This window comes from Ochotona princeps, chromosome 7 (genome assembly GCF_030435755.1).
Source record: "Ochotona princeps isolate mOchPri1 chromosome 7, mOchPri1.hap1, whole genome shotgun sequence".
Classification (NCBI taxonomy): Eukaryota; Metazoa; Chordata; class Mammalia; order Lagomorpha; family Ochotonidae; genus Ochotona; species Ochotona princeps.
Window position 1 is genome coordinate 77,526,837 of NC_080838.1, and position 11,638 is coordinate 77,538,474.

Genomic DNA, 11,638 nt, shown 5'->3' on the forward strand with positions numbered 1-11,638 from the left:
GTAATTTTTTACACAGTAGTAACGCTCTGATGTATCTGGTGACTATTCTATTTCCTACTTAAGAGAGAAACACCACAATATAAACTGGAATCTGAGTATGCCAGTTCTTTCAGTATCTGAACAGGTTGTCATAATTGTTGCTTAGTTTATGTGTCTCCTGAAATTCACATCCAAAGATCCATGTTTCAAAACCATGTTTAAAAAAATCATACCTCTAGACTTTTTATCATCTCACAGTCTCAAAATTTGATGAAATGTATTAACACATATAAAAAGCTAAACGAAAATGAAGGAAAGTAGCTACAAAAATAGACATATAGAGACAGTTAACGTCTCTGAAATTACAAATGGAGGGGCACAATATAGTCTAGGTACTATAAAACCCTGCCAACTATATGGTATTTCTAGAATAAGTGTGTTTCAAAAGGTAAGACAAAATAGAAAGCTTCCCAGATAACAAAAACTGAAGAAATTATTGCTAACCATACCAGGCTACAAAACATTGAACAGGGAAGGAGGCCCTTTAAGCTAAAGGCCACTGATGCTGGATGGCAACTCTCATCAACACCCAAGAAAAAAGAGTGCAAGCAAAGACAAACTTGGTGATAACTGTACAAATTAGTGTACTTGCGTATTTATTCACCTTTCTTATTCTAACTGGTTGAAGCAAAACTCTAGATATTTATATATTGAGCTCATAATGTGTATGATGCAAGGTGTCTGACAAAACAATAGGAAACTAGTAGGTGAGAGCAAAGTTGAATTAGAGAAAAAAAATGACATAGTAATAGGTCAGAAATGGAGAGAGACACACTAGATATGGAAAATAAGACTAACAACCTATTACAAGCTCTACAAATACATGAAGAGTGTTCCAAAAACCCCAGGAGCTCTAGCTGTGGGCAACTGCTTGAGTTACCTAGTACCTAGGCAAGTAATAATAGCTGGTGGGCATTCTGAGGCTGGTTAATGCCACATTTGTGTTAACTATATTAGTTTGCCGGCATAGTTGCTTATTTAATTAATTTATTTATTTTCTTACTTATTTTAAGATAAGTGGAGAAATTGGGGAATGTTGGAGCAGGATATGCCATCCCAGCCCCAGGTTGGGTGCTTCCGACTGCTCAGGGGAATCTGGGGCCGTATTGGAGTGACAGCAGCTGAGGGCATGTTTGACAGGGAAGGAATGACTTCTGGAGTCATCCATAGACTTGGCCACTGCACTCACAGGGAGGCGAGTGGTTTAGGGTGTGTGCAGGGGAACCACAGGGCAAGTCTCAGAAAGGGCAAGGCACCTGCCTACATCAGAGACCTGGACTGGGCTAGGCAGCATCTCCTGGCACTCCTGGCATATGCAGAAGCTGGGGCCAGCGGGTACACCTTGCTGGATTAGGCCACAGTAATGTCAGGCCAGGTAACAGCACTCACCAGGTTTTGAGAAAACAGGATCTGGGGGGTGTATTCTCCAGTAACTTTTTGAAGGCCAAGTGTGTGGACTGGCTTCAAAAAAGCTGTTCTTTCAATTCTACTTTTATTTATTTTTTTAAAGATTTATTTTATTTTTATTACAAAGTCAGATACACTGAGAGGAGGAGAGATAGAGAGGAAGTGGAGCTGCCGGGATTAGAACCAGCGGCCATATGGGATCAAGGCGAGGACCTTAGCCACTAGGCCACACCGCCAAGCCCTCTACTTTTATTTTTATTTTTTAAAATATTTATTTATTTTTATTGGAAAGTCAGATTCACAGAGAGAAGGAGGAGGAGAGAGCAAGATCTTCCATCTCCTGATTCACTCCCCAAGTAGCCGCAATGGCTGAAGCTGAGCTGATCTACAGGCAGGAGCCCAGAGCCTCTTCTGAATCTCCCACAAGGGTGCAAGGTCCCAAGGCTTTGAGTCATCCTCAACTGCTTTCCCAGGTCACAATCAGGGAGTTGGATGGGAAGTGGGACCACTAAGACCCATATGGGATCCTGGCACATACAAGGCGAAGACTTTAGCCACTAAGCTACCATGTTGGGCCCCTCAATTCAATTTTCTGGAAGTTTCTGAAATACTCTGATATTTGAACAAATGCGTTAAAAGATAAAATGAAAGTTATGTTTATTTTCATTTCAGGTACTAATAAATGAACAAGAAACAGTGGAGTAGTTTATACTATCTCTGGGAGACACAGTTTAGATTTAAAGATGCAAGTCAGGACAAAGATGGAAAACATGTGCCATCCAATCCACAGCCGTAAGTGAACTGAAGTACACCATCGCTATTAGACAACGCAGTCATCTTATTTCACAGTGCACACACCAATTATACCTTAACAGATTAAAACAACAAATTATTTAAAATAGAATAGGTCCAGAGTGATTGGGTCCAGGCTACTGTTGCACTTAGAGATCAAATTTCCAAGTCTGTGTTTTTTTCGTGTGACTGGTTAAGAATCTTCCAACGTCCTGCCTGGATCCGGGCTGGCACAGGGGGGATGGAGGAGGACCGAGCTTCCCATGTAGGATTCTCAAGCGGGAGCACCCCATCTGTTCTCTTCAAGACAGCATCTCTTGTGCAGCCTCAACTACACTGCGATTCCTAAGACTGCATTTTTGCAGGCTTAGGAAAAAAAAGTTTTTTAAAATCATCATGTTTGCTAGGTTGATATAAAATAATTGCCTCCAGGGGAAAGTTAGGAGAATGCACAAAAAAGATAATTTTCATTGTTTCAAAACTGTTAAACATCTTCAATCAAGTATTTATCATTTCTGGAATTTTTAGTAGATACTTGTGTTTTCCTTCTTAATATATGAGGGATCTTCAAAAAGTTGATGAGCGTGTGCACGTTGAAGAATGCATGCATGGATTTCCAACTTTTGCATTGAAATGAACATCTCTTACTTTCACATTCGATACAATTTTGGCAATGTTCTTGTGTTGGTTACCCCTTGTCTGATGTTCATTTGTCAGATATGTCCTTATTTTTTTGGTGTTGTCTCCTCAGTCCTTTTTTCCCCCTTGAGTTCCTGCTTTTTAATTTTTTATTTATTGATTGATTTATTTAAAGATTTATTGATTTTTATTACAACGTCAGATATACAAAGAGGAGGAGAGATAGAGAGGAAGATCTTCCATCCAGTGATTCACTCCCCAAGTGACTGCAACGGCCAGTACTGTGCCAATCTGAAGCCAGGAGTCTGGAACTTCCTCTGGGTCTCCCACACAGGTGCAGGGTTCCAAGGCTTTGGGCCGTCCTCTACTGTTTTCCCAGGCCACAAGCAGGGAGCTGGATGGGAAGTGGAGCAGCTGGATTAGGACCAGCGCACATTTGTGATCACAGTGCGTTCAAGAGGAGGACTTTAGCCGCTAGGCCACCGCGCGGAGCCCGAGTTCCTGCTTTTTAAAGGCACAACCTAAATGAAAAGATATGCTTCTATCCCCACATTATGATAATTATCTTGAGTCCCACATTTTTTGACGTTAATATTTCTGTTTTCAAAGTCCTACAGATAAAATGACTGTGGAAAACACTAAGAGTTAATAAAATTCAAAACTAACCGGTGTGTAATCCTACAAAACATTTAAAAAATAAAATTCATCTTTTTTTCTATAGTTTTAGTGGAATGTTGGAAAGATCTATGATATATGGAATTATTCAGTGAACCATATTTGACCTTAAATTGTAACTTTTAAAAATTGGTCAGCAAAGTGAATATGAAACAAAGGGCATAAAGGATCTTCGTTCAAGTACTAACTCACACAGTAGTGGCCTTGTGACAGACAGGTTACATATTTTCTCTAGATTTTTGTTTTCGCTGTGGGAAAGCATGCTAGGTAATGCATACTTCACAGGCCTCATGTGAGGAAAGCAGTACAGTATTTCTGTACCTTGTTTCTTTGTGACTGAAATCATGTTCATTATCACCAACTAGGCTCCGAATTTAAAAAGGGAAAGAGAGAGAGAGAGAGAGAAGGGAGGGAGGGAGGAAGCAAAGAAGGAAAGGAAAGGAAAAGAAAGGAAAGAAGGCAGGAAGAAAGTGGCCTTGTGTCTTGGATCAATATTTGAAATGAATGAGACATTTAGTAATTTCAAGTCACCATCCTACTTTCTATATTAGAAAGAATGTACTAGAGGGAATATGGATCACAATTTTGGAGTCTATTAAATCTAAAATAAGATGAAAAGCTGGACTCGGTTTTGAAGGTTGATTGGGATGAGGTTATAGTTAATGGAATAATCATAAAGATATAATGCTGTAATGGTATAATCAAAATTAAGCTGTTAGAAATTAGATCTGTAGGATGTCATGACTTCTAAGGATAGGTGGAGAATTCAAGGGCACATACCCAAGCAAACACAGACGCGGGGCAAGAGGGAAACTTCAAAAAGTTCCTTAAAAGAGGAATTAAGAGGCAATCTTATTATGGTGCAGAATATTTGAAAGGTCTGTTATGAATGCTTCAGGGATTTTTAAAGTACAGTTACATTCATGTCTGTCTAAATATCTACATTTATGCATATGCTTATACATGCATGTAATCTGTCCATCTCTGAGCTAATTGCATTTTCCAAATTAGCTTTTTCTTCTTTTTTGGCTTTGTATATTCAATGTTATGTCTTCATTCCCATAAATGTTCTTTGCTTAATATGATATGTTTGTATTTATGGATAACATTGCCCCAGCACTGAATAATTCATTTATAGAACAACAAGCAATCATCATTCCCAATTAGCCACATGCACACTCAATGAAATTTAAATAGTTCCCTAACAGCCTCATGAACCAATAGCAACAAAATAGAATCTGATTGGCAGAAATGGTAAGAACTAAAAATCATGAAAATACTTAAATCTTTAGGAATCAGGAAACATTAATGCAGACAGAATGTTATAAATATTGAAGTCTTGCTACTCAGTAAGACTCAGTTAATATGAATATCAATGTCTTATGAAATTAGATGCATGTGAAAAGGAAAACATTTTTTGTTTGTTCAAAATTAATTTCTGAACAAGAGCTTCCCAGTCTGGAAGTCCCTAGAGTGGCTGCTCTGCACATCTTCCAGGCTTGCTTATTTTCAGTTGCTGGGTTTTAAACTGATAAATAAGCTGTCCATATATTTTGTAAACATTTTCGAAGAAGATAGTGTATTAAATAGTAAAATTGCTGAGCCATATATATGTATTACTGATGCAATAAAGTTTTATGAGCCCTACAGATATCATGTTATATATTTTATGCTTCCTCTCTTTTGGTACAATATACATTCTGTTTTTTTTTTCTGTTGAGTTAATTTCACAGACATTGCAATACATGTGGTAACATCTTCATAGACATTATATGTTTATAGGATTCATTGTTTTCCATAGAGACAGTGACGAATCAATCTGTACCCACATTGGTTATACATAGAAAAGATGCTTAAAATTGAGATATAATTTTCCTTATTTCCTGTAGAATCAAATAATTTCTCATCTTTGTTTTTTAAGTTTTTATTTAGTTATGTGAGAGAAGCGCACGAGTGAAGGAGAAAGAGGCAGAGAGAGAGAGGAAGAAAGAGAGAGAGAGGGAGAGAGGGAGAGAGAGAGAGAACGCTGTCTCCTATTTACTGGTTTATTCCTCAAATTAAGACCGGCTTTGGTGTGAGCCAAAAGTAAATGCTCAAAATTCAGTGTGGGTCTTCCACATGGTGGCAGTAGCCAGGCCGCTTGCTCCACCACCTGACACCTGTTAGGGGATGTCTGTACTAGCAGGATGCTGGTGACAGGATCTTCTGTCAGGTTTCAACCTCAAACATTTAAACATGGAATGTGGGCATCTCAACACCTCAGCCAGACACGTGCCCCATTTTGTTTTAAATCTTATACATTTCCATACTAAAATGCTAAAAATATAATTGCTGTATAAATTCTAAGGCTTGTTCTTTGTTTTTATCCAGTTAAATTAGAAAATACCAGAATTGATTAGCACCTAAATAAAATATACTGGATTTTAAGGAAACAAATTCATTAAAATTATAAAGTGTTAGAAACGTAATCACCATACCTCGAAGCTGGTTTCAGTTTTCCTAATTCCCCCTGAATTGAATTCAGTGTCAGTGAGGAGTTTGATATCTGTTTCTGTTTCTGCTGCTTTGAGGAAGGAAGGAAGGGAGTTATACAGAAAGTCCCAATTTAATCCAGATAGGTGGTGCATTGTGGTATCCTTCTCTTTTATAAAATTTCTTCACATAGGAATCAGATTGATGGTGCGTCATAAAAATAAATGAATGCTGAAAAATACATAAGAATATTTCTAGTGGTTTTGGAGGACACACACACACACACACAAGAGCCATAGTTTTGGTGTCAAGGGATTTAAGGGCTGGATATAAAGGTCTGTAAGAGAATACACATAAAGTGTTATCTATAATCCAAGACAGAATGAGTTAAGATTCTTCAGAGATTGAGAGTTAAAGCATTATGTGAACTTCCTGGTGTTTATTCTTTAACTCAGGAAGCACTTGCTATTTTTCCTAGCTGTCAGTTTTCACAATGAGAAGTAAAATTGTGTAGAGATCAGAATCACGGCTATTGGAGATGGACTGCCTACATCCGATGGGTCATCAGGTCCTGAACTGATGCTTTTGGTTAACAATTTCTTTATTTCTACTACTACTACTATTATTATTATCTGTATTTCAAGGATGCTAACATAGACAGAATGAGCCTACCTGCTTGCTCATTCCCTAGATGATTCTGGACTAAGCCAAAGCCAAGCCTGACATTCAGTCTGGGATGTCCACATGAGTGACAAGGACTTTAGCAATTGAAACATTCCCACTGCCTTTCTTACTCTAGGAAACTAGAGTCATGCATTGAATCAAATCAGTGTGATATGAGGTGAGGGCATATTAACTGATATCAACAGTTTCTTAAATTCCAAAGATTTGTACTTTGATTGGATTCAATGTGTTCTTAATTTGAGACATATTTTTATTTACTTCTGAATTTTCAGGATATTCTGTCAAATAATCTGAAAATAGAAAATCGCAAAAAGCTTTGGTCATAAAATCAGACAGATATTGGGCAGGTTCCCGATGAAATTATGATTGAAAAATCCTATTAACATTAAATTATATGCTCCATGTGACATAATCCTTTTGGGTTTTTGAAAGATATGCTTCAGGCAAAAGGATTTTTTAGCTGTGAGAATCATAATTTCTAGTTTTATCAGTATTTATCCTAAAAATTTCTTGGGTTGCATAGCTGTTCCCTCAGACAGAAAAAGTGAAGCATAGAGGCATTTCTTTTATGCACTGACTTTTACTCCAGGGTTTTGAAACTACAACTGGTGTTAATCATTCACAATGCTTGAATACAATTCCGGATTTCTTAGTTTTTTTTTCTTAAAACAGAATTGAATAGGTGTATTTGTTCGTTAACAATGTCTCTGCAGCACGAATCCTTATTTGATACTATTTTAACTACAACAGATGTCTTCTTTTATTAGACTTGAGTGAAATTAGTTGAAATGTTCAGGTTCAAGTGCAGATGGGTACAATTTAAGGTTGAATTATTTCATTTTGCATTTTAATGTGTATCTCAGAACTTCACAGATATGCGTGTTTGTCATTGTTGTCTATTTCTACAGATTAAGCTTAATTTTATAACATTCACATTCAAATATCAGCATAAAACTGGTCACAGCTTACTTAATATACTTTCCAGTAACAGAAAATTTGGAATTGAAGATTTCCTCTTGTGTTAAACACTGTTGTCATCATTAACATTTAAAAATGCAAATAATTAAAAGTTTAATTTTAATTTTAGTTTTAGTTTTTGAAGATTTATCTTATTTATTTATTTATATATACTTTTGGAAAGTCAAATTTACAGAGTAAAGGAGAGAGGATGATCTTCTGTCCGCTGGTTCACTCCCTAAGTGGCCACAATGGCTAGATGGAGCTGAGCTGATCTGAAGCCAGGAGTAAGTAGCTTCTTCTGGGTCTCCTATTGGATATTGCCCCGGATATCTGCTTTAGGCACATGGCACACTGTGTCCCCGATAGGAGTCTCAGCTAACAGATACCCCAACATGGCCTCTTCACTGGGCATGCAGCAACAGAAATGAGCTGCACCCCAGTCTCTTCTCTGCCTCTTTAACAAACTGTGCTGGGATTTCCTTGGTAAACAACTCCAGGTAGTCAAATGTTACATTCATCAGGCAATTTCAGCAGGTAATAGGTTTGCCCTGAGACACAGCTTCCTGTGCTTCCTGACGTTTAACTTCATTGGAGGGTCCAGAGAGATAGACATATCTGTTAGCCAGTCACAGTGTCATTGCTGGGTAGAAGTAGTGTGGGGACCACCCTTCTGCCTGTCCCCTTTTCCTACCCTATATAAGCCTGTAACTCTTTCAAATAAATGGACATTCCTCATCACCAGTTTGTCTTCAGTGTTTCTGCTGCAGATCACTGTCACCTCATCCCTTGGTGGTCTCCAGGCCTGGAGGACATATGTCTGAGAGTCTCCCACATGGGTGCAGGGTCCAAAGGCATTGCATTATTCTCTACTGCTTTCCCAGGACACAAATAAGGAGCTGGAAGTGGAGTAGCCAGCACATGAAACGGAGCCCATTTGGGATCCTGGAACATGCAAGGTGAGGATTTAGACCCCAAGCTATTGAGCAAGGTCCAGAATTAAAAATCTTAAATGCAAAGGCTAACTAGTTTGTGGAATTTTTTAAGAGATCATCAGTGTATCTCATGTGAAAGAAATAATGAATGCACCCAAATGAATATATGAAACACGTAACAGCACCCCCTAATAATTTAGAGGAATATTTTCAATATATAAATATATGTGCATATAACACACATATATGATATAATATATTATAAAATATATGTGCATATAAATATATATAAATACACATACATATGCATACACACATATAAATGTCTGCATGTAAAATATATATACATATACAAATATGTATATATGTATATATATTTCTAATAAATATATCTATTTTCAAAAGTACCAATTTAATTTATAAAATATACTTTCATGGTGACTCAATTTATCATATAATCTTTAGAATTATATAAAAATATATTTGTGTTAAAATTTAGGCATATAATCTATAAGTGGCGGTATTGATTGACGTATGAAAAATGTTCTCAGGAATCATAATTAGAAGTACTTGCTTGAAAGTAAAGGTGAAAAATAAAAAATGCAAAAGTGACCATTATCCAATCTGTGTTCAATATTCTACCCTTCCTAGCTTCCAGTAATCAAGACTTTAAATTATACTCACTATAGTTATTTTTTAAAGTTCTGCATATAAGAGAAAATGTCATGTTGCCTCTCTGTATCTGGCTTTTTTCACTTACTGCACTGCTTCCGGCATCCATGCATCTTGACTAACTTGTGTGAAACCCCAATGGCAAAGGCCAAAGGATGTAGCAAGAGTGGAAGGAAGACAGTAGAAGGGTTAAGTTTCTGGTGCAACTGCTGTGCATGTTTATTGAAATGATGTATGGAATTCCATAGAAATGGACACCAGTTTTATATTAATCCCAAATTAAATGCAAAAAAAGAAAAAAGAGATTGAACACAAAAGTGTCTGAATGCCATGAGAGTGGAACTAGAAAACCTTATATTACAGGCAAGTGGGGATGAGGATGCTTCCTGCCTTGGACAGAGTTAACTTTGGAGTAATATTGGCACAGAAGCAGAAGTACAAGGGAAAAGTGATTTGGAGGAAAAACTGCAATAAAACCAAAACCCTTACATAGTATTCACGGGAGCAGCCAGATGCAGACTGCCAATGGTGACCCCAAAATGAAGTGGAAAAGGTGAAAGTGTTCATGTTTTTCTAAAATATAACAAACATTACCAGGCCTGATAACGAACCACAATGCAGCTCATGAATGATTTTTAATCGGTGCCATAGTGTGTCTCTGTCATATTCTCTCACCAAAAATATTAACTGGATTTAAATCTCCTTAGAAAACAGGGAGGATTGGTGTTATCATCTGTGCCAGTTTAATGCTTATTTTTTGTCTTGAATTCTGATCAAATTCTGGATGATTTGTCTAGTTAAGTTACTTCTCACCTGAGAGACTTTTTCCCTCTGTGCAATTGGTTGCTGATGGGATAATGTGGCTGAGATTGTCTTTTTTCAATTTTAAGGCTTGAAGAAATATTAATGAATCAGAAGACCATAGAATAAATCTGGTTTATTTCTATTATTTTGAAAAATTTTCTTATTTTTCATGATATGGTTTTATAGGCATGGAAAATTTCCCCTCAATCCCCACCATTGTCCCCACATCATTTTCCACACATTATTACAATACTATGGTCCTTCCGCTTCCCATCCAGTTCACTGTCTGTGGCTTTGGAAAGCAGTCAAGGACGGTCCAAAGCCTTGGGACCTGCACCTGTGTCAGAGACCTGAAAGAAGCTCCTGGCTTCTGGTATCATATCAGCTCAGCTCTGGCCATTGTGGCTACGTAGGGAGTGCACTAGCTGACGGAAGATCTTTCTCTCTGTTTCCCATTCTCTTTGTAAATCTGCCTTTCCAATAAAAATAAATAAATCTTAAAGATTAGTATATTACTTCAACAACAGTCTCAAGTCTGACATTCTGCTATTTATCATATTGTGACATTGTAGGAATAGACAATGATGCCAAACTAGATTATTTACATGGAGCTGGTAAAAGGATAATTTGCACAGCAGAGAAGTTGAGTATGATGATGGGGCAATCATTCCTACTGTTTAACTAGCTACTTGAAAAGCTTCCTTCAATCTGTTTAGATTACTAAAATGATCAGGAAGAAAGCACAGTCTTAGTGCAGCTTGTAATCTAATGTTATTTTGTCTACATTTAAAAAGATTAAAATATGAATTTCAGGCTTAAATGCAGATGTACTCCAGAAGCGATCTCTTCAATGCACAGGCAATGCCAGCTCACCTTTGGAAAGCTCTTACACCTATTTCCTTCAAGCGTGAAATCATTACATTGTGCACCGCTCTAACTTACTTCTGATTCCTCTTAAGCATGGTTCTTGCATTGACTTAATGAAGTTAACACTTTGCTTTTTAAATTCACCTGTGACTTACTATTAAATTTATTTATACATACTCTAAGATCCAAAATCTTGTTGACTCTTTGAGCAATTTTAACCTACTTAGCAGGAAAGATTCATGTCTTCCTACGTGTTTAAAATATTACCTGATCATTACAATTTCTGTTATTTAGGTCCAATGGTGGGATTGCCCAAACTCACTTTGACCATATTTGAAAGAATATCTTGGTTTTAAATCACGAACTCATTCACTTACATCTGGATAATTTTTGAAGGTGATTTATGAAGACATTCTGATAATAAATTCCCCAATCATTGATAGTGACCCTGCGTTCTTTAAATAATTAAACAAGAATCATGTTTACCTATATACTCATCTTCAGATTTTTTCCCTTAAGTTACAAAAATAAAATACATTTAAAGGGAGTTGAAACTAAGAGAGTGTGAACCTGCAAGCAGCCGTGGGCTGGTCAGAAATGGTCATTTCAATACGTTCCACTTAAGATCACACATAGCAGTTTCATGTGTAACATCGATTGAGCTATGCTAATTAAATCAATAGCAAATAGAACTC